The 23445-nt window shown below is 49.6% G+C and overlaps 1 long non-coding RNA gene across 3 annotated transcripts in view; it reads right to left on the reverse strand.

Annotated features, from left to right (window-relative positions):
- Positions 1–2402: 2402 nt before the first annotated feature.
- Positions 2403–23445, reverse strand: part of LOC135411214 (uncharacterized) — a 33237-nt gene continuing 12194 nt past the window's right edge. For all 3 annotated transcript variants that reach the window (XR_010429054.1, XR_010429053.1, XR_010429052.1), the window contains 2 exons: positions 7658–23229; positions 2403–4564 (listed from right to left, as the gene is read on the reverse strand). This is a non-coding gene — a long non-coding RNA (uncharacterized LOC135411214). The remainder of the gene's footprint in view (positions 4565–7657; positions 23230–23445) is intronic.

The raw sequence follows: 23445 nt of genomic DNA on the forward strand, positions 1-23445 counted from the left end.
TCCCCACCATGTCGTGGCCCATCTGGTATCTCCCAAAGAGCACCGTGGCATTAGGACAGAGTCAGTGTCCTGGGCCTCCTCTCACCCCACTGGGAGCCATCACACTGTGTCTTTCTTTGCAGCAGCACTGAGCTGGCCTGGAAACCACTGTGAGTGGCCAAGGAGAGGAAACTATTGTCAAGGCCGCTTCACCATGAAGTTTCAGAATCTAATCAGGGAACTTTATTAAAAAGTAATAATGGTGACAAAAAGAGAGAAAAGGAAGCTGCCTTGGAAGCTGTTCAACTGCAAGCACAGGAGCACAAGAGGCTCTTTCAAATGCAAACACAACAGAACCTCCTCAGGGCCAAGCGCAGCTCAGAGCTGCAGGTTGCAGTTACCAGCTGCACCAAGGTCCAGCACCAGATTGCTTCTGATCAAAACCAGCCCCTCGCCACTTTTTGCCAGGATCAGCAAGGAATGAATGAAGGTGTTTCACAGAAGCTGGTGGTGTCTCTTCCTCTCTGCAGCTGGGGATTCCCCAGTGGCATGCCTGAGGCTTACCCAGGTCCTACACTGTGGGCAGCCAGAGCTCTTCCAGCACCTGGTGATGTGGCAGGACCAAGATAATCTCAAAAGCCTCTTTTTTTGTTTGTTTTCTTAGCAAGTGTTTACAAAGAAAGCATCGCTCAGAGGCTCAGAGTGCACACCTGGGGCTCCCCTTGATATCACAGCAGTCAGATGGGGCAGGGTCTGATGTCCTCAGAGGTACTTGCACTTTGTAACTGTATCGCCTAAACTCTCCCTCCCCAGTACTCCCTTTACCACTGCTAGGAAGGGTGAGGAGATGGGAAAGTCCCATGGATTTCCCTCTAGACTATTCCCCAGTCAGGGAGCTGGGGCATGACTGAAACCCACGTAAGCAGGGAGCAGCCAGCCCCTTCCTGGGGATAAGGTCCCATGGACTCAGAAATGCTGCCAGTCCAGCCTCTTCATCTGTGTGGTGCCTCTTCTCTCCACAGCTGTCCTGCTTCACCGCTGGATATCACAGCTCTCCTGCCCTAGTTACTACTCTTCACCTATCTGTGACTTGGGCTGCTGTCTGGCATCTTTCTGCTCAGGTGAGCTTGCTCAGCTTGAGGGAAGGGCTCCACTGATTTATCCTTCCCACTCTGGCAGGTGTCCCCAGGTCACAGGGGAAGGAGTGCTCCAGCACATCCCTCATGTCTCTTCATAACGCAGTCCTTCATCCTCTGGATGCTCAGAGTTTGCATCTCCCACAGGAGATGTGTTATTTCAGCAAAGCATGATGTGATGCTCCATTTTCCATCACACCTGGAGTACGCCACCCCACAGTGAAATCCTGCAGGCAGAAAACGTCAATTCAGTATGCCTTGGTTTAGAGACGGTACCTTTAGCATCAGTCCTTGGCACAGTCCTGTCCTCATGTGGATTCACTCTGCCTGTTCCCTCACTAGCAGCTCATGGACAAAATGGTCATTTCATGCAGGTGAAGATCCTGTGGCAAAAGCGCAGCTTTAGGCAGGATGATGTGCTGCTCCAGGAATGAGGGAGGCCCAGGTAAGGGAAAGGAGCTGAGAGGGAAGCTCAGAGTCAGAAGAGGCAAAGCCACCACAGGGAGAAGTGCTACCAGAGAAAGGAACGCTGCCATGGGCTATGGGAGGTTGGGGCCTCCGTTGCTCAGTCTGACGCACCTCAGAGCATGGCTGCAGTTGGGCCGTCGTCATTGGGTTTGGCTGGGACATTCCAGATAAGGTGATGCTGTGGTTACTGGAGCTGGAAACCACTTTCCTCTGTCCAGTTAGTACATGTTTCCCTATGCATTGATCCTGCTCATCCAGCAGAGAGCTCACCAGCAGCAGCACCAGACAAGGAGCCAGGAGTCAATAGCACCATTCAGAGAAGTGCTCCTGTGCCTGACTGGAATTGGGTTCATCAGCCTGAGTCACTCCTGAGACAAACAGCCCTCACCCTACCTCCCTGCAAACACAGCCAGTGCTGAGGCAGAGCACAGCAACTCATCACTTCGGGTGCCTCACACACGCACTTGTCTGCAAATACAAGAAAGAGACAAGGAAACGATCAGATTAAAGAAACCACAAAGCCTGTCTCTGCAACTCCCCATCCCCACTACCTCTGGATGGGATCGATAGGAAACCAAACATCCTGTACACACGCAGCATACCGTGCAGCAGGGACGTGAGATTATCGCCCACTTCCTCTGTGAGCATGCCTGCTGCTCCCAGTGCTCAGTCCCAGTCCCAGTTTCACGTAATGAGAGGTGGAAACAAATCGCCAGCTCATGTCGGCTTCTTCGCACCCCAGGAGGCCTCTGGAGAGCAGCTCCCCACCCCCTTCCTCTCCTCGTGGCACAGTGAAAGCAGCTGAAAGTGCTGCTCCTCTGCCCCGGGGTGAAAGGAAACCTGCATCCCACACCACTGCAAACCCAGGTGCCTTCCCAGGAGTTTGTTCCCCTTCAGGCAGCACCCACCAGGCTCAGCTCCCAGCACCTTACCACTGTGGCAAGGAATTGCCCCAGTGTCTGGGCTCATCCTTCTCCCCGGCCCAGGGGTGTCCTAGAGAAGCTCATGGAGTTACACCAAAAGGAGAGGGCATAGGCATTTAGGGAGTTAAGAGGCACTGAAAGCCACAAACACCTCAGCTAAGGGAAACTGGCACCTCGTCCTTTCTTCATGTCTTGACCACTATCTATGAGGTTTTCCCTTGCAGTCTCTGTTTTTCTTTGGGCCAACCCCAGCATGAGTCCATTGCTACTTCTGTTATTTCCACCGTGTGGTCCATTACACAGCTGGATGTCTTGGACGTAAAAAGCAGTTCTTGTGGCTAAATTGAGTGTGTTGCTGCATGGTTCATCAGGGCTGGGAGTTTTCATCTTGAAGGAGAAGTGGAGTGACAGAGGTCACTGCACTGCCTCTGCTAGGTTAAACGTGAATTTCTCTGAGGCTCTCCTGGAAAATCAGTCATCTGGGAGCTGTGAAGTGCCCCCAGGGAGACATAGGTAAGGCAGAAGAAGGCTGAGAGGGGAGCAGAGAGTTCACCCACCAATCTGGAGTGCATCTCAAGCACTGATATTGAATAAACCCCATGAACAAGTTCTCCATTTGCCCAAGGATACCCTCCCGAGGGAAAGCACATGCATAACTAAGTCCTGAAGGAGATGCTGCACCAAAAGACACAAGCCAATCCTTTGCCTTAACCTGCAGGCAGAGGAGATATTTACACCTCGACTGAAAGCCCACCAGGATTCTCCTTTCCTCTGCATCCCACTCTGCCTGGCAGAAGGGGCCAAGGTAGGGAGGCTGAAGTGGCTGCCACAGCCCCTCAGGCTCTTTGTGCCCCTCCACCCTGCTCCCAGGCTTCAGGAGATCATTATCAGCCACAGGTGACCCCCGGATTATCTCTCACCACCCGCCAGGCTCCTGACATCGCACATCCATTACAAGCTTCCTCCCTCCTCAGGGGCAACCTGGCTTTCCGGACCCCCCTGCAAGTTTGTCAGGGATGCTGGGACACAGAAGGGGTGGTGGGAGACCTAACCAATAGCCCATGACATGCTAATCCTGGGATTAGCCAGGGTTCAGAGGTTAATTACAAAGGTGTGGAGAGGAAGAGGGAGAGAACAGGGACCACGGGAAGACCCAAAATAATTCCTCTTCCTAAGCATCAAGATGGAACCCAGGCGGATTGCAGTTTCTGAAAGACACTGTGAAGGAGGCAATACTCTGGGAAGACATTATCTCCCTCCTGGAGCCAGAAGAGCTGGTCCTCCCCAGTTCCTGACCCATATCCAAGCCAGAGTGTCTCCTATACCCCAGCTGATAAAGCTAGCATGGTCTCCCCCACAGGGGATGAGGAAACTAAACCCGTTGGAGAATGTGCACAGCTCTAATACAACCCAGGCTGTGCAGGAACATAAAATGGGGACACACAGGGCAGATATTTCATGGGGACACAGCAGGATTTACAAATCTTCCCACCCAGACTGATTTCTCAGACATCTCTCTGGCAGAGAGAGGCATCACGCAGGGAGATCTGAATGGGCTCCCAAGTGGGAAGCAGCATAAACGCTTCAACCTCAATTCATTATCAGAAAACATCACTAATTTGCTCCAGCACAACCCTACTAAGTGTGGATTTCTGGCTTCCAGGCCATAAAGTATCTCTGCAGGACACTGCTATTGGATTAAGTAGCTTTACCCACCTGTGGAGAGCTGCCTGGGTGCCCAAGCATGGCAGAGTCAGCCCCGTGCCACCTGCTGAGCCCTGCTGATCTCAAGGGGAAGAGAGGGAGAGCAGAGGGTCCCTCCCCAGGGTCTCCAAGCAGCAGCTTCTGGGGAGTCAGTGCTATCGGCCCACCAACAGGTTCCTGGCATGCCCCTCGCCCACCCCATCACTGCAGCATCCCCAGGGCTTTCCTCAGGGATGTCATTAGTCAGAAACTGCAGCATATGACTGCACATCTGGAAGGAATTAGATGACAAGAGCCTCTGCCAGCTGTCTTCATTTAGGTTTGTTCATACTTGGAAGCGCTCTGCAGCCTGATCTGTAAAATAAAAAGTTGCACTGATTGACGCGAGCCAAGGGTTTCCTCTGAGGCACTCCCTGCCCCCCTCGCCTCTGCCCAAGACGACATTAGTACTTATTACATAGTGGAGGCTGGCTGCACACTATGGAGGAGGTTGTGTAAGAATAATTATGGCACAGAAGTTAACTATTGCCTTTCTTCATGTCAGAGCATGGCCAGTTCCAGCATGGACAGGGAGCCCATGGAAATGCCAATCCCAGATGACACTAAGACAGACCCAATGATACCACCAAGCATCACCACCTAAGCGGCATCCAGTGTGTCTTTGGTGCAACCCTGCTTAGACGCCACTTCCTGTCCCTCGGGACTTCACCCAATGCTGAGTGCTGCAGTATGGGGCATCCCGTGGGCTGTCGGGCAGTTGGTTTCTTCCCTATCCTCATTTCTGTACATTGGGCTTCCCAGGCCCCAGTGATCCCTGAGCTCACATGCTTTGTTCTGCTGGCAGAGGGAGAGGGTGGAGAGCCCCCTGCTTCAGTAGTTGGGAGCCTGGCCTTCCTCCAGCCCTTTGCACAGACGTCCGCATGCCAGACTGGGGCAGCTGGGCAGGTTGTGCTGCCTCCACTCTAAGGAAGGGAAGACATTGGTGGTGTGGGGCACACAGGGCGTAGGGTAACACAGCAGTGAGCATGCTCGCAGTGGTATGTTAGTGGGGTTGTGGACCATGCCACGACCACAGTTCAGGCATTCCTCACCTGTGAGATCAGCCTAAATCTCCCAGATACCTGCAAGACCACCAAGCTCAGGAAGGGTTGCAGAGCTCACTAGAGAAGCAGATGAGAAGCTCAGGAACCTCCCCTTTTCACTCCACACAACAGTTTCCCATCTTAAGATGTTTCTGCAGGCTTGCCTCTGGGTACATCAGAGATTAACAAGGTCTAGGGTCAACCAAAGGAGGCCATCAGGAGAGCAGCATCTAAGTTTCACTGAATCTTCACGGATTTGTCAAAAGACTTTGGATCAGCTGTTCCCAATCTGATAAACCAAGTCCCACACACGAAGCCAGGGGCTGCTGGGAAAACAGCTGATCTGTTTTAGGATCTCCCAGGGTTGGATCCTTCCCACAAAGGATGAAAAAGAACAGGAGCAGCCAACCCCTGACATTGAGTCCTTCCCAAGACATGGGAGGCTGCTATGCAGGAAAGTGGGGAGGACACTGGGGAGGTGTGATGTTGCGAGAGTATGTACTCTTGCAAGAGTGCCATGAATTCACGCAGCCATGTACAGCCTCCCTCAGCTTCCATAGGGAACATGAAACCTGCCCAAAAGCAGCACCAGGGCTCGCAACAGAGCCGGGGTGATTGTCTCGGCTGTGTGACACATGATCTCCCAACGAGGCTGCCATTGCTGGGCCTCAGCCAAGGGGTTGTATTCCTAAGGGCATGGCTTGAATTAATGTATTTTCTTTCCCATTTTGTTTAAAATTGAGGTTGAGCTGCTTCTAAACAGATGTGTTGGAGTAGCCAAAATATTTGCCTTTTTGCAGGCTGCTTGTTTGGCATCCATGCCTGGCTGATGCTAAAATATTCTGTCCTCCCAAGGGCAGTGAGTGAGAAGCAGCTCAGGGGGTGCAGTAGGCGTCCTCCACTCAAATGCCCAGAGCATCACAGTCAGACAGGTCCTTGCTGCCACTATGTCTCATCTGCAACCCTGGCATCTCCCACGAAAGCACAGGAAATGTAAAAGGAGTTTCTCTCCTGGGAAATGCAGGGAAAGAGGGCCCAGCACTGGAAGGAGTGGGCAGGAGGCTGGGGAAGGAGCATCCACGGTGAGGACAGGGCAGCAAGCAAAGTCCTCATGCCCTCACTTTGCTAATCCTGCAGCCCACACCAAGAGCAACTAGACGAGAAAACCCCCACCAAAGGGGTTGCAGTGGCCCGTGTCACGGTGTTACAGCCCCACGCAGCCCCAGTAACCCAGGGTATTTTCACACACCCACTCAGCAGGGTAACAGTGTCAAGGCTTGTCCACCCTGTGGAGGGAGATGGCTTTTGAGACACCCTGAACGTCAGGAAAAAGTAAAGATACACCTGAGCAAAAGACACCTCACCGGGGGGGGGGGGGGGGGGGCAGCAAGTCCAGTGCCTTCTGTCCCCGTGCTCAATGCAGGGACGGAACCCACAAAACACAGCAAAGTTCCTCAGGGAACTTCCACCCACTCAGGGACATTCTCAGCCCCGAGTTGTCCAAAAATGTGTGTTTGGAGACAATTTCCAGCTGCCTGCAAGGAGGCTTCTCCGCACGCAAACCCGTGCGCTGGGTGCTGGGAAATCCCCCCTGCTCGAAGCCAGGACCCTGTGATTCAGAGGTGGGTGGCCGGAGGGACAGTTTCCGTGCGAGCGCTGGTGAAGGCGTGCGGGAGCACCGCTCGCTGTGCTGTGTGCCTCGGGAATGAGCCGACCGAGCACCGTGCAGACACTCTGTGACTCAGAGCAGCTTCGCCACCCCGGCGTCAGGCTTCGGCTACAGCTGGGGAATGCGCCGGCATCACAGACGCGGGGGAAACCTCTGCCTGTCTCGTCCTTTCCTTAAGACACGTAAGGAATAGCATCGTGCAGTTTCCTCCTCCTTCCTCCCCGTGCAGACACAGACCCTTTCACGCTGGCAGAAAACCGCGGTCGGTTTTTGAGTTGGGAAATGGGGCTGTCTCCGCAGATTTCAGCCTCCCAGCATGATTTAGCCACCTGCAGGGTTAAATGCAGCCCCCTGCCCTCACAAGTGCTTTCACCAAAGCTCCCAGAGCCTGACACACCATCTTGACTCTGCAATAAGCTAATAACCAGTGAAGAGAGCATGAAACCAACCGCTCTGGCCCAGCAGCCCGATTCACTCCTACCCAGTCACACACCTGGACACTCATCCATGATGCAGACAACCGTTTACGCCAAGGCTCTCAGGCTAGAAACAATCCTAGCACATCCCCTGGCTCTGAGCCTGACACACCATGGTGGGAGGAAGACATTTCAGCATTGCAAGCTTATGCCCCCTTTTGCTAAGGAATAACCGGGGGGGGGGGGGGGGAGGGCAGGGGGAATGATGCTATCGGTTCACCTCAATCCATGCCTCCTTCCACATTTTTTTTCCCCTCTCACATTTCTGAGGCTCCTGTTCTCTCACTTATCACTCACTGGGTCCAGATGCTCAGGATAGACCTGGATATCAGTGGACAAAACACACCAGTCAGGTCAGTCCCTGGATCCCACAGAGGATGGATCTCACTCGGGGGCTTATTCTTGCTGGTGGCTTATACAGCCAGCAAAACCTCAGACCTGTGACCACAGCCCCACAAGATGAAGTCCTTCCTCACAGTCCTGAGGAAGAGAGAAATTTTACACTGATCACTTCACATATTGTTTGAGACTACAGTAAAATTCACCTTTGAGACAGCAACCCACTGGTCAGCAACTTAGCAGCGTGGCAAATCATAGAAAGCCCTTACACAGAAGGGTCAGGAGCTGACCTGGAAAGATGTTTCTTGCTATGCTCTCACATAAGGTTTTTGAGTTTGAGTGCCAACTCTTCGGACTCTCTCCTACACTTTTTGTCTTCCACCATTTCTCTGAAAGAATCTTAGCTGGTCTTGTCCTCCAGTCGCAGATCTGAGCAGACCAGATACCCCAGTGCTTTACCTCAGAGACAAGTCAGTTAGTTTCAACAGCAGTTTAGATGCCAAACTGCCCTGTGGGTCTGCCTTGCAGTGCTTTCCAGCTGGAGGTCTTCCCTAGACCTTATACTGAAGCGCTCAGCTGCACTGGAGTTTCATGCAGCTCACATAGACTCAGCATCCCCATCCCTGGAAGTGTCAAAGGCCAGGTTGGATGGAGCTCTGAGCAAGTTGTCCCTGCCCATGGCAGTGGGGTTGGAACTAGATGATCTTTAAGGTCTCTTCCAACCTGAACCATTCCATGAATCTATCATTCTATTATTCTATGACCTGCTTTTGGCGGTGGATGGATCTAAACAGTAAGAGACAAGAATCAGTGGCAAGGAAAAAGCAGCATCTGGTAGAACATGCTGGTTGAAGACAAACAATTGGCACGTGTGATCAAGCTGGTCAGAGGTGCAGAGCCAGAGGGTTACCATGGTCCATCTCAAAGGGACACAGAGAAGCACTAAACTACTCGTAGCTCCAACTGCACGGCAGCTCAGTGCCATCAAGGGTTTGTCAGGATGTCCACCTAGCTCCCTCCCCTTTCACTGAACTCTTGCCTTGTCTCCTCTGCCTGTGAAAGGCCAAGGGAAGAGAACAGTGATGCAGCAGCCTCAGTCACAGTACTTACTATATCTCAGCAACACCCCGCAGCCTCCTAACTACTCTGTGTAAATGCCGCGGGCTACAGAATGGGTTTCCACCAGTTGATTATGACAGGAATCCATTCCTTCACCAGGCAGAGGCTCTGCCTCTCCAGTCCTTCCAGTCCAACAAGACAGGAGATCAGACCATCTTCCCCTTGCTGTAGCGCTCTTAAGGCCTTAAGTTGCAAGTGCAAAGGGGTGACATGTAAAGGTTTAAAGAACGCTCCTGCTGATCCCATGGCTGGGTCAGCACTGATTCCTTCAACAGATAGGCCTTTGAAGAAAAGGCCATGGAGCCCAGGAATATCCAGTTTCTTGCCTCTCTCCAGAGCCCACTAGCAAAGACGTGGACATGTTATGCGTGTGCCCAACAGCAACACATCTGTGACCCAGCCGTGCACAGCTAGCAGCACTGGCAGCATCCAGAGCCTCCCAGGGGGAGAGGAATTGTCAGCCCAGGTGTTCTGTATGTGCTATTCTTCCAGCTCTGAGGGAGGAGCCAGTGCCCCCTCCCAGCCTTTGAGACAGGAGCTGGCTGGTCCTCTGTGGATTCCCCTCAGCAGGACTTTGTGTCCAGATGCCACCACATAGGATACTATTCAGTGAGAAGGGAGGATGGTGGTGAGGCATTGCCTTTTTCCTGATCACCAACTCACTATCTCATCATGGTGCCCCAGACAGATCAACTCCAATGAGTGCTTCCTCCCAAACATCCACCAGGATGAATTCCTTCCCTCTTAGCAGAAATGTCTCATGATAAAACAGGATTTCCCTTGTTTCCTCAATACCTATGATTTAGAATTTTAATTGCCCAACACTTGTCTGACAGGCTTGAAGAAAGGGGCAGGTCAAGATGGTGTTCTCAGAACTTGATGAGCATCATCCCAAAACAGCCTTGAGTATGTCATAAAAGTCTCCCCTGAGTCATTCCCTGTTGAACTGAATTCAGTCATACAGTAAACATCCCAGTCTTCAAGCTGGAAATGTCTGATACCGACTGTCCCAACTGGCTGCTCACGTACAATACTCATGTATTACTAGAGAGCACTTACATCTCTATTGGAGCATCAGAGTGGGCTGTATTTTTCCAGTCTGTTGTGACTCAGTGTTGAGCAAGTGGGGACGTGTGGACTATGTCCGGTGATGGTGTACCATGCTTACACACATCTGGGAGAGTAATTAGATACATGGCCACACTCCAACCTCAGCCTTCCTCTGTGGTCTCACACTCAACCTGGAAGCCAGAGATCCAGGGCAGAGTCTGGCCTCACTGACCCCACTTGGAGGAGAGCTCTGGTTTGAGGACATTGCTGGGGCAAAAGATACTCTGATGTTCACTTCAGCCCTTGCCAGCCAGTGTCTTACAGGCAGGGCGAATGGTGGGGAGATGATGAGAGGGGGAAGGATGCTGGTAAGGCTCTCAATTCCCCAGGCCCAGCACCACACTCTGTGGAGTGTGTCCCCAGGGTGCACCATTCCCAGTCCTGACTGCCCCATCATTCCCCCCCGACCCTCAGCTCAGTGGCATGTCAGGCAGGGTGTCTTCCAGCATGTGCAGCCAGTGGGAAGCACAGGCATGCTCAGCTACAGGAAACGAGGCCTCATTCCTCAGGAGTCCCATGCTGGACAGGCAGAGATGACAACCACAAAAATTTGCTCTTTATTTGTAAAAGATCTATTCCCTTTGTTTTACCGTTCCATACCCCCCATCTCTCTCTTCTCACCTCTGACAGCTCTCCTATACTCCCAAGGAGGAGGCAATGATAACAGCAGAGCTGGATAAGATCACCTCTCTGAAGCCCAGAAAGGCTTTGGTATGTTTCCTAAGAGCTGTCTCAGGGTAGCCACAGTCCAGGCTCAGGCAGGCTGACACACTGGGGAGGTTTTCCACTGCCCAGAGCTCCACTGGGGAGGATGGGGATTCTCCAGACTGGGCAAGATGTGAGCAATCGCCACCTTGGGCCCCTGCAGATGAATTCCAAGGGTGAGATGGGGTGCAGCTGTTAAGAAGCTGGGACGGGGCAACCACCCAGCTTGGCAGCAGAGTCCTCCCAGATGAAGAACAGCTGTAATTTAAAAAATGCAAAGTTTCCCCATATTTCCCTAACAGTGCATTTTTTACTTCACCTCAGTTATCATCAGACCTTGGGGAGCACACAAGGCGCAGGACAAACTCAGGCAGCAGCAGGGCAAACCCACACACCCTCTAGCAGGGTCAGCATCCCCCACCAGTTCACACCAGTGAATGATCCTCCCCGGGGGCCAAAACGCCACTGTTTTTCTGCAGAGAGGGCTGCTGCAGGACCATGAGATAGATGCTGTTTCCTCTCCAGTTTTGCCAACGGGAAGGTCAGACAAACCCAAATCTGTTAACAGCCCATATTAATTTTGAAAAATCCTTTTATCAGTATAATGAATCCTTCCTAACAACATATATTGAGGATATCTGTGCTCCCATACTCTGCATCAAAGCTAAGACCTCTTGGCAAAAGCAGTCTGGGCTGGCAAAACCTGCCCTGGCTATTATGGCCTGGTGCAGCCACAGACCTTTGGTTTCACACAATTGTTTTTTAGTGGCTCTTTAACACACAAAACATGAAAGCAGAGAGCTGCTCAACCTCTGCTCTCCACAGAGGAAGCAGGAGTGAGTGTTTGCAGGCTGCTTTTAGAGAAGTGGAGCCCAGCCCAGCCCTCAGCCCTCCCCTTCACCCCTCGCCAGGGAAAGGGCTCACTGGCCCCAGCTGTTTCTCCACCCCAGCTTCCTCGCCAGATGTTGGTCATTAACAGGGACCAGTGTGAAGCAGGGCTGGCCGCTGGGAGCAGCCTCCATATGCTGTTAGTGGTACGTGTGTGTGAGCAAGAGCACACGTGTGCAAGCCAGCATATGTGTTTGCAAGCGTGTCTCAAGGGCTGCAGTAACCACTCCTTTGGCCCACTGCCAGGAGTGAGACATCTTTCTCGCACACGCACGCTCTTGGCTTTTTGCTCACCCTTGCCCCCTCACTGTTTTGTAAAGCCCCAGACCCATCTGACTCAACAGCTGAACTATCCAGAGGCCCAGAGCTGGAGATGTCCCTCCTCCTCAGCCGTGTTCACGTCCAGCACTTTCCCAGTGAACAGAGGTACCAGCTTCTGACACCATTTCTGTCATCCCCATTTGGCTCACTTGTTCTTGTCAGCCCAGCTCAGACACACGCACAAAAAGCCCAGCTTTCTGATTCATCTGCCATGGGTTCTGAGGAAAATGAATCTTCAGCTTTTGTTTTCTGAGGAAGGAGTGGGAACTGTTTACTCAGCAAGACGATTAAGTCATTTTTTTTCTCCTTTTCACCGATAACAGAAAACCATTTCAAAGGAAAGGAGTGAGTTCAGATCTTGCCTCAGACAAAAGTTGAATGAACCTAGACCGGAATCAAAGGCAAACAAAGCTTATGGGTGGCTTGTCCATAATACTGATAAGTCCTGACCCAAGTTCTCTGCCGCCACAATCAGAAAGAGACTCTCCATTATGGATAGAGCTACAGTCTATGAATCCTGGCTCCTTGTTCCCTTTCCTGGCCACTTAACCTCAACCCCTCCCACTGCTACAACATGATTTCAGCAGTCCTGCTTCTCAGGAACCTGCTTCATGCATTAGGTCAATTCGTCTCCTAGAGCTGGAAGGGGAGCTCTGGAGTCCTGCTCTGGTTATTTGGCATCAGTATTTGGAAGAGCTTTTGTTCCACTCAACCCAGCGGGGGCTGAGGAGGCACCTAGGGATAAAGCAAAAAGTGTGGCTGACTTCATCCATACACGTTGCCCCTTCAAAACATAGACACAGTGTCCTCAGGTCATGCCCAGCTCAATGCCATGTGGATCTGGCATCAGGTACATCTCAGAAGGATGGAGGAAGTCTTTGACCCAAACTGAACCTGCAGTAACGTGTCTAATGTAAGGGTTTTTTCTCCTCAAAGCTTTGTCTGATCTTAAAGCCTTCACCATTTGACATTTACTCATTGCAGCAGATGCAGCCAGAGTGCACCAGACACTGGGCAGCTGCTTAGGAAGATGAGCAGAGGCTTGTTGCCTTTCTTGCTGCAGGACCCAGAGCAACCACTGCTGTTCAGTCATGAGGAGCAGCACCTGGGAGATGGCTGGTAGTGCCCAGTACCTGATAGATTTAGCATTTCCAAAATTTTCTTGTCCACAATGGGTCAGTGGTTCTAGGGGTGGCCCCAGCTCCCACATAGGCCTCTTCGTTCAGCAAAAAAAATCAGCAGAGGTTGCAGAGCCATGGAGAATGTATTTACAAAAACCTGTGTTGCTAAGCAGACATGCAGCTGTGGTTGACACCAGTTGAAGTCTCCTCCATCCCCCCTTGGCTCTGTTCCCAGATACAATGAGTTGGATTCAAGGAGCTGAAGGGCTCTGCTTCCAGATCTGCATCCAATAGAACAGGCGTGGGGGCAACTTATGGTCGTGTAACCCTCCAGGACTGGAAATGTCATCACTGACTTCACTGGGCACATTTCACTGCTCTCCAGAACCCCACAGAGCGACTCACTGACATCATTCCTATGGCTGGGCTTGGCAGAGGCAATGGGGATGAGGCCCACAACAGCCAGCAGGCTGGGGATGGTCTTCATGGTTTCCATATGTTAATTCTTTCTCAGGAGTCTACCTTTGCTGCTCAAAAGCTTCAAGTGCCCTCTTTAGCTCACCAGTGCAACAACTGTGACTGCTGCCACGTATGCAATTTCAACAGGTCCACAGCAAGACACCCTGGCTAAAGGGGAAACCAACTGCAAATCCTTTAGCAGATTCTGCTATAGGCAAAGGGAAATTAAATTAGTCATCCATGCACAGCCCTTCCTTTTTGTTGAGTTGGCTATGAAATGCAAGGTTTTCATCACTGCCGGGATACTTTCCACAATTCACAGCAGGATTTTAGATGTCGACACAGCTGTGCTTCCCCAAAGGTACCTGGACAGTGGGCAAGTGAGACATACAGGCACATGCCAAAGAATGGGCAGAGAAGAAAGAGAGAGGAGGAGAGACAGCTGGAGAAGCACAATGCAGAGCACTGCTCCGAAAATGACCAGCAGAGAAAGAATAATGGTTGCCATTATTAATTAACATCATCACATCCCATGCTGGTCCACAGCATCCATAAAGCAGACCAGGGCCCACAGGAACCTTTCTCCCACAAATGCAGCTTTCCAAAAGGAAGTTAGAAGAGCACAGATATCTGGAGCAAAATATACACACACCTAACAACAGCGCTGCCCACAAAGAGTCAATAAGAGTGGCTGTGCATCTCAGCACTTCAAAGATAGAGAAAAATAAATGAAATAAATGCTATAAGTAACATATTAAAAAGAATAAACATAACTTGTTCTAATGAGTAAGATAACTAGCTCCTCAAATAGACTAACAAGTTGATGTATGTGCACACTATCACTGAGGAAGATGGGTTTGAAATGAGGAGAGCTTTCAGAGCATTTTGGAAAGTGAGATGCTGAGGACTTCCACGCACAGTCTCAGTCCTGATACTATAAACAGAGCTTTACTTTCTCATGAAAAATGTCAGTGGACTCCCTATCGATGAAGAGGAAAATCACAGGTCTGTTATCTCAGCCAAAAGATTGCACTTCCTACAGCCTAGTTTCTCCTGGCACTAGGATGTGCCATTGGGTTCAGCAAGGGAAAGTGCCAAATCTTGAATCATCAGGACTTCCTGTTCACTCCACAATGACTCAGAAGATATCTTTCTAACTTCTACCCGCTTCTTGCTTCCCTTTTCACCATGCTGCTCATATTAGGTAAGGGTAGTCAGGCAGAAAATATTACACAGCCTGATTTCTGTTACCTGGTGTGTCAAACTAAAGCTCCCTTTTGGTTTCCTTTTTTCACTTGCTTGTGCTAGTAGGCAAAACATTTATTGGCAACTCTGCAACACATCTATGAGATTCATCAGTGCAAGATAATTTCTGGTACAAATTCTTTCCTGGGCAAAAGGCTGACATGTCTGGACTAGGTCTGGACTAGATCTTACCTGACATTTCTCAGCAAATTTTGTTGTTAGCTTTTTAATTGAAAAAAAATTTACTGGAAATTAACCTCTTTGTGGAAATTTATCAGGGCTGACAGACCAGAAAAAGAGTCAAGGTTAGGTTTGCAAGAAGGATGTGGGAGACCCAGATTCATAGTCTGCATCAAATGGACCAGAGAGACTGATTCATTACACTGCTGTGATTCCTCTGACAGGATGAGGCCTGTATTCAAATCACTCACCTAATGAGCACCGAATCCTTACACAACATGAAATAGCTCCTTGGGAAGAGGGAGAGCACCTCCACACAGAAACTTTCAGGATGGGGAAAATGTCTGGGACACTAAAGACTGAGTGTCCCAGTCTCACATCTCAGTCCCTGCTTCAATCAAAGCAAATATTTAAGCAGGTCTCACTTACAGCATCTTCAAAATACTTTGTGTCACACTGCCCATGGTGCTCTGGGTGGCCACTGCAGTGACCTGTGCCTGGCAGATGTGACGTGAAGCACTGCTTATATGTCCTTTCACTCAGGGGGATTGGTGAGGACAGCTGAGCCACTCCCAAAGCACAGATCCAGTTGTTAAAGAGCTGAAGCAAAGCACTGAAACCCTACAGGGTAGTAAATGGTGACCACAGGCAATACTAAAAACTGTCAGGGAAGCCAGCTGATGAGCCACCTCATTGCTGAAAAAAGAGTGGGACCTAAATCTCCTACGAAGTTTCCACCAGCACCCCAAAAAGCAGATGGGATTTCAGGCACTTTAGGCTGCCCGCTGGAGGCCCTTCTCCTCACAGGCCATGGACAGTTCCTGTAGGCAGCACCCAGTGACCCTAAGCAAGTATTTTACCTCAATGTCCCCGCAGACCCCATTGCCTAAGCTGGTAAGAAGCTGTCATCTCCAGGAAAACTGAGAAACAAGATAGACTGGAGCAAATAAAAGCCACACTGCACACCCACTCGTCTCCAGGAGAAATCGCATGGGCAACAAGACACATCCTGGTCGTTCAGTCCTCAGTGTCTCAACACTCCTTATCAGGAGTGTGCCCCCACCACCAACCACACTCGGACACCACCAACAATAATCTTGGCTCCCAGTCAGCTGCAACAGCCCAACAGGCCAAGACCTAAACAATAATCCCCTGGCATTTACCAAACTGTAGGAAGGATGCAGTGACTACAAAGCTCAGACCTTGTGTCTTTTTTCTCTACCAACCTACATCTGATGGTGTAAGAGGCCACCTCTGGAGCTGGACACCAGCTGTGGGTTAGTTTTGCACAAGAGGACCTCTCTCTACTCTCTGCAGGGCCACAGAACCTCTGCCTGCCTGCAGCTGCCCTGCGGTCAGGCACACATTTGCCATTGTGTGGGAAACCTGGCTATCAGGAGAGCTTTGAAAGCTACTCCCAGCTACTCTGTGGTAAAGCTGATTTCTGGAGGAAGGAATTCCTCATTGCCAGCTGGTTGCCATAGGCTAAGGAGGGCTGTACCTTCCGGTGCTCCTCCTGCTCTTCCTCCCTACTCCTGGGTGCTAGTCCTCGCCCAGCCAGGATGCAATCTCTTGCTGCTTTGCTTCAGGTGCAGCAGCTGCTGGGCTGCAGGACCAGCCCTCCTGAGTGCAGAAAGGCTCTGTGCAAGTCAGGTACCCCTGGCTCTGCCCTCCCCAGCCAGCCCCATCCTGCTCCAAAAGCCCTGTTGGTAGAGTGCCTCCTGGCTCCTAAAAAAGCATCCCCTCAGGAGCTGTTCCTAATTGGTGGTTTCCTCCTCTTTCTCTTGTGGTGCTGAGTTTTGCTTCCTACCTCACATTTTATAAGACTGCTTTTTAGTAGGCTGTGCAGACTGCCAGACCTGAGTCTACCTTCAAACTACTGGGAAAAAACATCCTGTCTGCAAATCAGAGGATAGACAGGGTTTTGTGTCTGGATGCAGGCTGGGCCAGTGGGCCTATCCAGAGGCCAGTAAGAACTCTAAGCTTTGAGATTTCATGCTTTCAACAATCTGAGTGGTGTCCAAGTATCACAGTGATGGGTGCTGCAGCCCAAAGAAGACAACCTGGGGCTGGTTTTCAACGTGCATTCCTGAGATCAGCTAACCCATGGCATAGTGTATGTGGTGGGTGTGAAGGGCAGCCTGAATATTACTCTCCCATAATTACTATATCCTTCTCCAGGGATCACCAGCTAGAGCAGGGAATAGATGAACCTGAAAACAGCACTGTCTGAAATGCAGACAGATTTTATTGCTGTACACCCCAGCTGTTGAGGAAGGAGTGACTACACACAGATAATTTGCCAGGACATGACAAACACACAGGAGGAGCCTTCTGCTCCATTCAGTAGGCCAGGCATAGAAGACAGAGGCTGGCAGATGCAGCATGGTCCCTCCAACTGCCTTGGTCATTTCCGTCTCTGTCCTTCCCCTACAAACTTGCCTGGTCTCCCTTGAGAGCCAGGACACTGCTGTCTCCAAGGCTCCTTTGGCCCTTTCCTGCTACATGGGGACTTGAAGGGTGGTCTGGGCAGCAGAGCTGATATACTGAAGCTGAAAACCCATCACACAACAGAGGCAATTGGGCCTACCAGCATCTTTCTCTTTGCCTGGAGAGCAAGTCCTGGCTCTGGCAGGGCTGTCACAGCAGCAGGGCCCGTGGCGAGCTGCCACTTGTCTGAATAGCCAAACTCCATGCTCAGGGAGCAGGCAGGGATGGAGGAACATAGCTGTGGTTGATCAAAGCCACAAGCTATTCTCCAGGAGGAAGCCCAGGCTGAACTCTGCAGTTCCAGTCCCTGGAGGCAGACTGCCAAAAACAGTAAGCCAAAAAAGCCACACACAAGCAGAGACAAAATCTTCCTTCCTCTTTCCATTAGATCATCTCCTTTGCCAGCTGCTCAGCTCCTCACCTACAAATCCCCACCAGCTCCTGCGTCTGAGCAAATATGCAAGTTATCAAACCTCACCTGCCTCTTTGCTCAGATCCAAACTGGGGAGTCATCACCCCTACTTGCACCCACTTCTCACCCTCATCACAGCCCATTGCTGCTTGGAAAGTTTTCTCCTCTCCAAGAAGCCCACACACAGTGTGACTACTGAACTCCACACGTGGCTGGCAAGTCATGAGGGGATGTTTGTGCTCCCAATCCAATTTGCAGAAGCAACCAACATACCGTGAATTGTAAGTGTCAGATATCACAGGCACATCTCCAGCTGGATTTTCCATTCAGAGGGGAGGTACTGGTTCCAGAAATTGCAGCAAGTGCCTCCCAAGTGTAAGAAAAAATAGTGACTGTCAGAGAAGGGTCAGGGCTTGATCCCCTGCCTCTATCCTTCCTCCTTGCTCACTTGTGAGCTGAGGATGGGTTGCTTGAAGTGCACCACCTATCCCTGCCTGCCAGTGAATATTCAGGCAGTCTATCTCGCATCTCTGAGCCTTTGATCCTATTTGCCTACAAATCTCCTTGGAGATAAGGGCAAAGGAGGGAGACCAGAGACAGGATTGTTTCTAGAGAGAATAGTGTGCCTTCTGCTTTCCCATGGAGAATCAGGAGTGCTGCATTCCTTTCAAGCCACTGGCCTTGTTGTGCTGCAGGGATGAGCCCCACCACGAAGCCTGGGCCCAAGGTCACAAAGAAAGGGCTCTCAACTCAACCCTGTGAACGGCAGAGCAGGGTTCATTTAGGTGTTTAATTAGGAATTATTGCTAATCATTGTATGCACTACAGCAGAACAGACAGGTTCCATTGGAAATCATGATTTGCAGACACAAACATACATACACAGAAGCTCATTCTTGCCACAGACCTTATAGTCTAAAGAGGAGCAGATGTTGATGCAAAACGTCACAGCAAGAAACAGACCAGAGACTGTCTCAGTTCAACCTGAGTGCTCAGGTAACACTCAGCTGTCAGGTAACATGTGTAGGGAGAGAAAAACACTGGGGAGAAGCAGGGTCTGTAAAAGTAAGCAGATGAAGTACATGGGAGACTCACTGGCACAAATCCCTAGCATCATGTATTCTTGCAACCACAAGACATCCTGATGAAAATACTCACAGAGAGAAAGACTTGCTGCTGTCCTTGGACACACAAGGATGAACAGATATTCAATCAGATGAAGAAGTGACTGGTCCAAACTTCATCAAAGTAACTAATCTCTTTCACTCATCTGTAATTGGATTAAGCTGTCCCGAACACAAGAAGCTGCAGAAGCCAAGAATTAAGCAAACAATTTTCTAAAAAGATTGGACAATGATGTGGATGAGAAGAAAAAAAAAGCATAACAATGATCACTAACAACGCTTTCAGAAAAGATGCTAAAATTTATATTCCTGGTCCCAGTCCCATCTCTAATAGATAGGAACCAGAAAGTGATGGTAAGTGTTGAACAGATTATGTTACATCTGCCTGCTGCAAGGTTCTTGCACCTTCCCCTAAAGCATCTGGCAAAGGCATCAGAGAAAGCATCAGATAATCAGAGACAGGATCCGGGAATAAATGGATTTTAGGGCTCACCCAGTTTTACCATTTCAAGGTTCCAGTGTTTCCAGGATCAAGATTGCAATCTCTATATTTGTGTATACAAAGTCCTTGCTGACATCAGTGAAGTGAAGCCATTTGAAGTAGCACTGCCAGTGTTTGTGATGGGTTGTGGATCTCATTATACTGGTCCTGTTTTTCCTTAAAGCTCCAGAACCTGATGACAGATGATTAGGTGAGAAAAGTGTTATCTGCATAAGACAAGTTTCTAGTCCTCTTGTGTGTGGGAAAAACCAAAAATTGTGATACTAATGCAACATGTTTTCTTCACTGCAGGGAAAAACTACAAAAAGCTATTTGAAGGCAACTCTAACGCTCAGAGGCAAAGAGAGAAAATGCAGTATTTATTCTTTTACAAAAACCCATGATTTTGGAGTTATCACAAATTTTTGTGGTCCAGCTTAAAATGTCTGAAACTTTGGGACTTAGAATACTGAATTTAAGGCAATGTGAACTCCTTTGAGCTCCCTCATGTCTCAGTTCTTGCTAGCTTCTCTCAGACGCAAGGCTTCTGTTCAGCAGCTCTTCAGAAGCCCTCCTCTGCAGGGTCTGCCTCCCCCCATGCTGCTGACTTCCTAGATTTCATCAGACATCCCATTCGAGTCACCGTTTTTTGTAAAGCTCCAGCTCCCAGACTCACTCAATTACGTGAAAACTTACATCATATAAGGGAAAGTTCCTACTCTTCACAGCTGCCAGGAAAAGCTAGCAGTGGAACCTGACTGTAACCTTAAAGCCCAATATTGAAGGCCTGAGAAAAACACTAGTATCTTCTTACACTACTGTGTAAGATGTTTATGATTTGAGAGATTCAGGTCTTGGATTGTGTATCTGAAGTCCTTTTGCTGGCTACATTGCTCTCCCCACCCCTTGATTTTGAATGGGTCTCTCTTGCCTCCAGCCTGCTGCTTTGCCCTCCTAAATTTACACCGCTGCTTTCTAAAAAGGCTAAAAGACTAAAAAGTGCTCCACAGCAGTATGGATTCTGGATAAAAAAGGAGATTGATGTTCCCTTGAACATCAAAACTCAGTCCAGCTCAGGCACTAGTGGCATATCCTTAGCATGGTCCTGAGCTTTGTCCCAGCAAATGTCCATATTTGCCTCCCACCCTCTAGCTAAGCTCTGAGTCTCTCTCCCTTGTCTCAGGGCATAGAATCCCTTGGTGCCAGGGAGCGAAAACAGCTCTCCTCTTACTCCTCCCTTTCCTCCCTGGCTCCCTTGTCAGGTGGTAGCCAGAAGCTGGTAAAGGTTACAACCAGTTTCCCACTGCTGCTGTAATTTTGGCTCTATAGCACAGCACCCTGTTGAGGCTGGGCTTTTAGAGCCCCAAAGGCTTTCCGACTGAAGATGTAGGGAGTTGGCCCTGAGGGTTAGGGCGTTCACAATTTGCATGGGAAGCAAGTTAGTGCTCAAACTCGGGCTGTGACCCAAGTTTAGCATACAATGTGAACGTGCCCACGTACTACAGTCTTGTCCTGGGGCCAGTGTCTTAGGGCATCATTTTGAAGGTGATCGCACCTCCTAACTTCATGTAACCTGATCAGCAAGGGGTTTCCAGTGCATCCCTCACCCTGGTATACAGGTGTGTGAGATTTGCATCTGTGGCTGCTTCACACAGGCAGAGCTTTCCGGGGAAGGTATGTTTTCCAGTTCTTTCCTGTGCCAGTATTGCCGCCACCTGGAGATGAGAGGAATGAAGGGCACCCAGCCATTTCCTTACCTTCATCCCTCTGCCTCTTCTCAGCCACAAAGCACCTTCCTCTATTTCAGCTGGAGAGAAAGCTGGCAGCCTCCCAGCTCTTGCGGTTATGGTGTCCCAAGCGTGCAGCCTGTTGTGAGCCCTGCTCTGCGGAGGTTGGGGCCCTTACGCTCTTGGTAAAAACACAGCTCCTGGGCACTGGGGGAGTCTTTGGCAAAAGGAAATAACCTCCACTCAGTGCACTCACAGTCCTCCACCTTCTGGAGGGAGCAACTTGCCCTGGGCTTTCCTGTCCTTTTTAGTTTAGAATTTAAGCTGCAGATCTGTGCGAATGAATACAGGCTTGTGTGTTCGGCAGAGCTGTAAAGGAGAAGGGATTTTTCCATGTATTTTATGGCACTGTCTGGGTACTGAGATGGGAGGGAGCTTATACGCTGCATGTGCACGTGCACATTTTCATGTTGTCTGCACGTGTGTGCATGCATATGTGCATTTCCATATTGCGTCTAATAGGCTCTTTGTTTCTCCAGAGAAGAAGGAAAAGGAAATCCGCATGTAATGAATCCATTTATTTTATGGAGCTCCCCTGGAGAGGGGCCGGGGAGCACGATTTATGCAAAAAATCAGGCAGCTGCTGTTGGGAGGGGGACATCAATCTGGTTTTGATTTTCATTCGTAAGTGGAGGTGGCCACACAAGCCAAGGCCTCATAAACTCCCCATAGAGGAGAGTGGCCCGTTGGTGTGAGGCTGTCAGAGCCTATTTGGCCGTTAGTATCGAGCTGCTCTCCTCTGCATCCGACTAATTCCCGCCCTGTTGTTCTCCTTTCTTAGGATGTGTTTCCCCATGCTGAGGCCTCCCATTAGAAGAGAGAGGCAGAGCTGTACAAGGGGCACAGACTGAAATCTTTGTATTGAAGGGCAAAAAAGCCCTTTACAGAGCATTTGCAGTTTATACCACAATTCAGTGTATAATGTTAAAAAAAAAAACAACAAAAAGTAACATGACTTGTATGATACAGTCCAGTCCCTCTCTGCCATTTATAAAAACAGAGGGAGTGAGATGGGATGGAAGAAATGGCCAGGAAACTATATACCACTTATCAGTCTTTTTTCCATCCCTGCCATTTTGCATAACTATTGTCAGGATTGTGAGTGCAAAAGGACAGTGGAGTGGTTCCTGGTGGGGGAGAGATGCCTTAATGGAGCAGAGCTCTTGACAGAATTCTGTTTTATTATCTGATTCTCCATAGATTAAGAGTCCGTGGAGTTTATCCATCAATAGCATAAGAGAAAACTGCCCATAGCATACCATAACTCACTCTGTGACAAGTAAATTGCATTTGGCTTCCTAATGATCTCCCCCCACTGTCTGTGCATGGCATAGCTAACATGCAAAGAATCTAACTCAAAATCTAACTCAGGGTCTGTATTCTTCAACATAATCTTGTGCTTGTCCAGTAGAGGTAGGCAGGTAAGTGGATAGACATATATCAATTCAGGAAACCAAGAATGAAAACTAGTCTTTCCTGAAAACTGTCCTCACATGCTACTAGCAATTAATTACCGGACAAAGTTATTAATTTTTGTATTTTACTGGCTCTATGTAATTTGGGTCCCTATAAAGTACATAAATTCTCTAGTTCTCAACATTGAATGATATTTTTAGATCCCTCAGATACATGTTGTCCTTTCAGAGAACAGACAACACTTGACTGTTGACACTGAACTTTAAAAGGCTTTTCCTTGGCAGAACTAAGGCCCAGTAGTGGGTCAGTGAGAAAAATTTGGAAGAAGAGGTGTGGTTCACTTACCACTCCCTAAAATGCCCAAACCACCTTGCAGAAGAAGGATTCATTTTGAGAACTACAAAAAGGAAGCTGGCTCATTTGCATGTAACACATCTGTTGATTTTCCAGGTAGCCTTTCCGTGGCTTTTTGAGAACTTCATTTGGCACCAGCTTATAAGTCAAAGGTGTTTATGTTATGCTGCCAGCAATACAGCCCCTGGCATCACACTGCTTTTTCATCACCAAACATTCTGAACCTCCTGTTCCCAAGTATCTGGAAGAGAAAAAAAAAAGATGCCTTGAAGATATAAAGGCCAAGTATGCACTGATGTGAAATGCTAACTTTAGAGAAGCAGTCACAAGGAATGGGGGTTTTTTTCTGAAAACAGTGGGATCAGAGCCTCTCCCTGAATCCAAAGGTGGTACGTCAATTGGGCCATCAGTTTTCAGGCCAAAAGAAAGAGCTGCTTTTACAGACCATACTGGAAAA

This window comes from Pseudopipra pipra, chromosome 3 (genome assembly GCF_036250125.1).
Source record: "Pseudopipra pipra isolate bDixPip1 chromosome 3, bDixPip1.hap1, whole genome shotgun sequence".
Classification (NCBI taxonomy): Eukaryota; Metazoa; Chordata; class Aves; order Passeriformes; family Pipridae; genus Pseudopipra; species Pseudopipra pipra.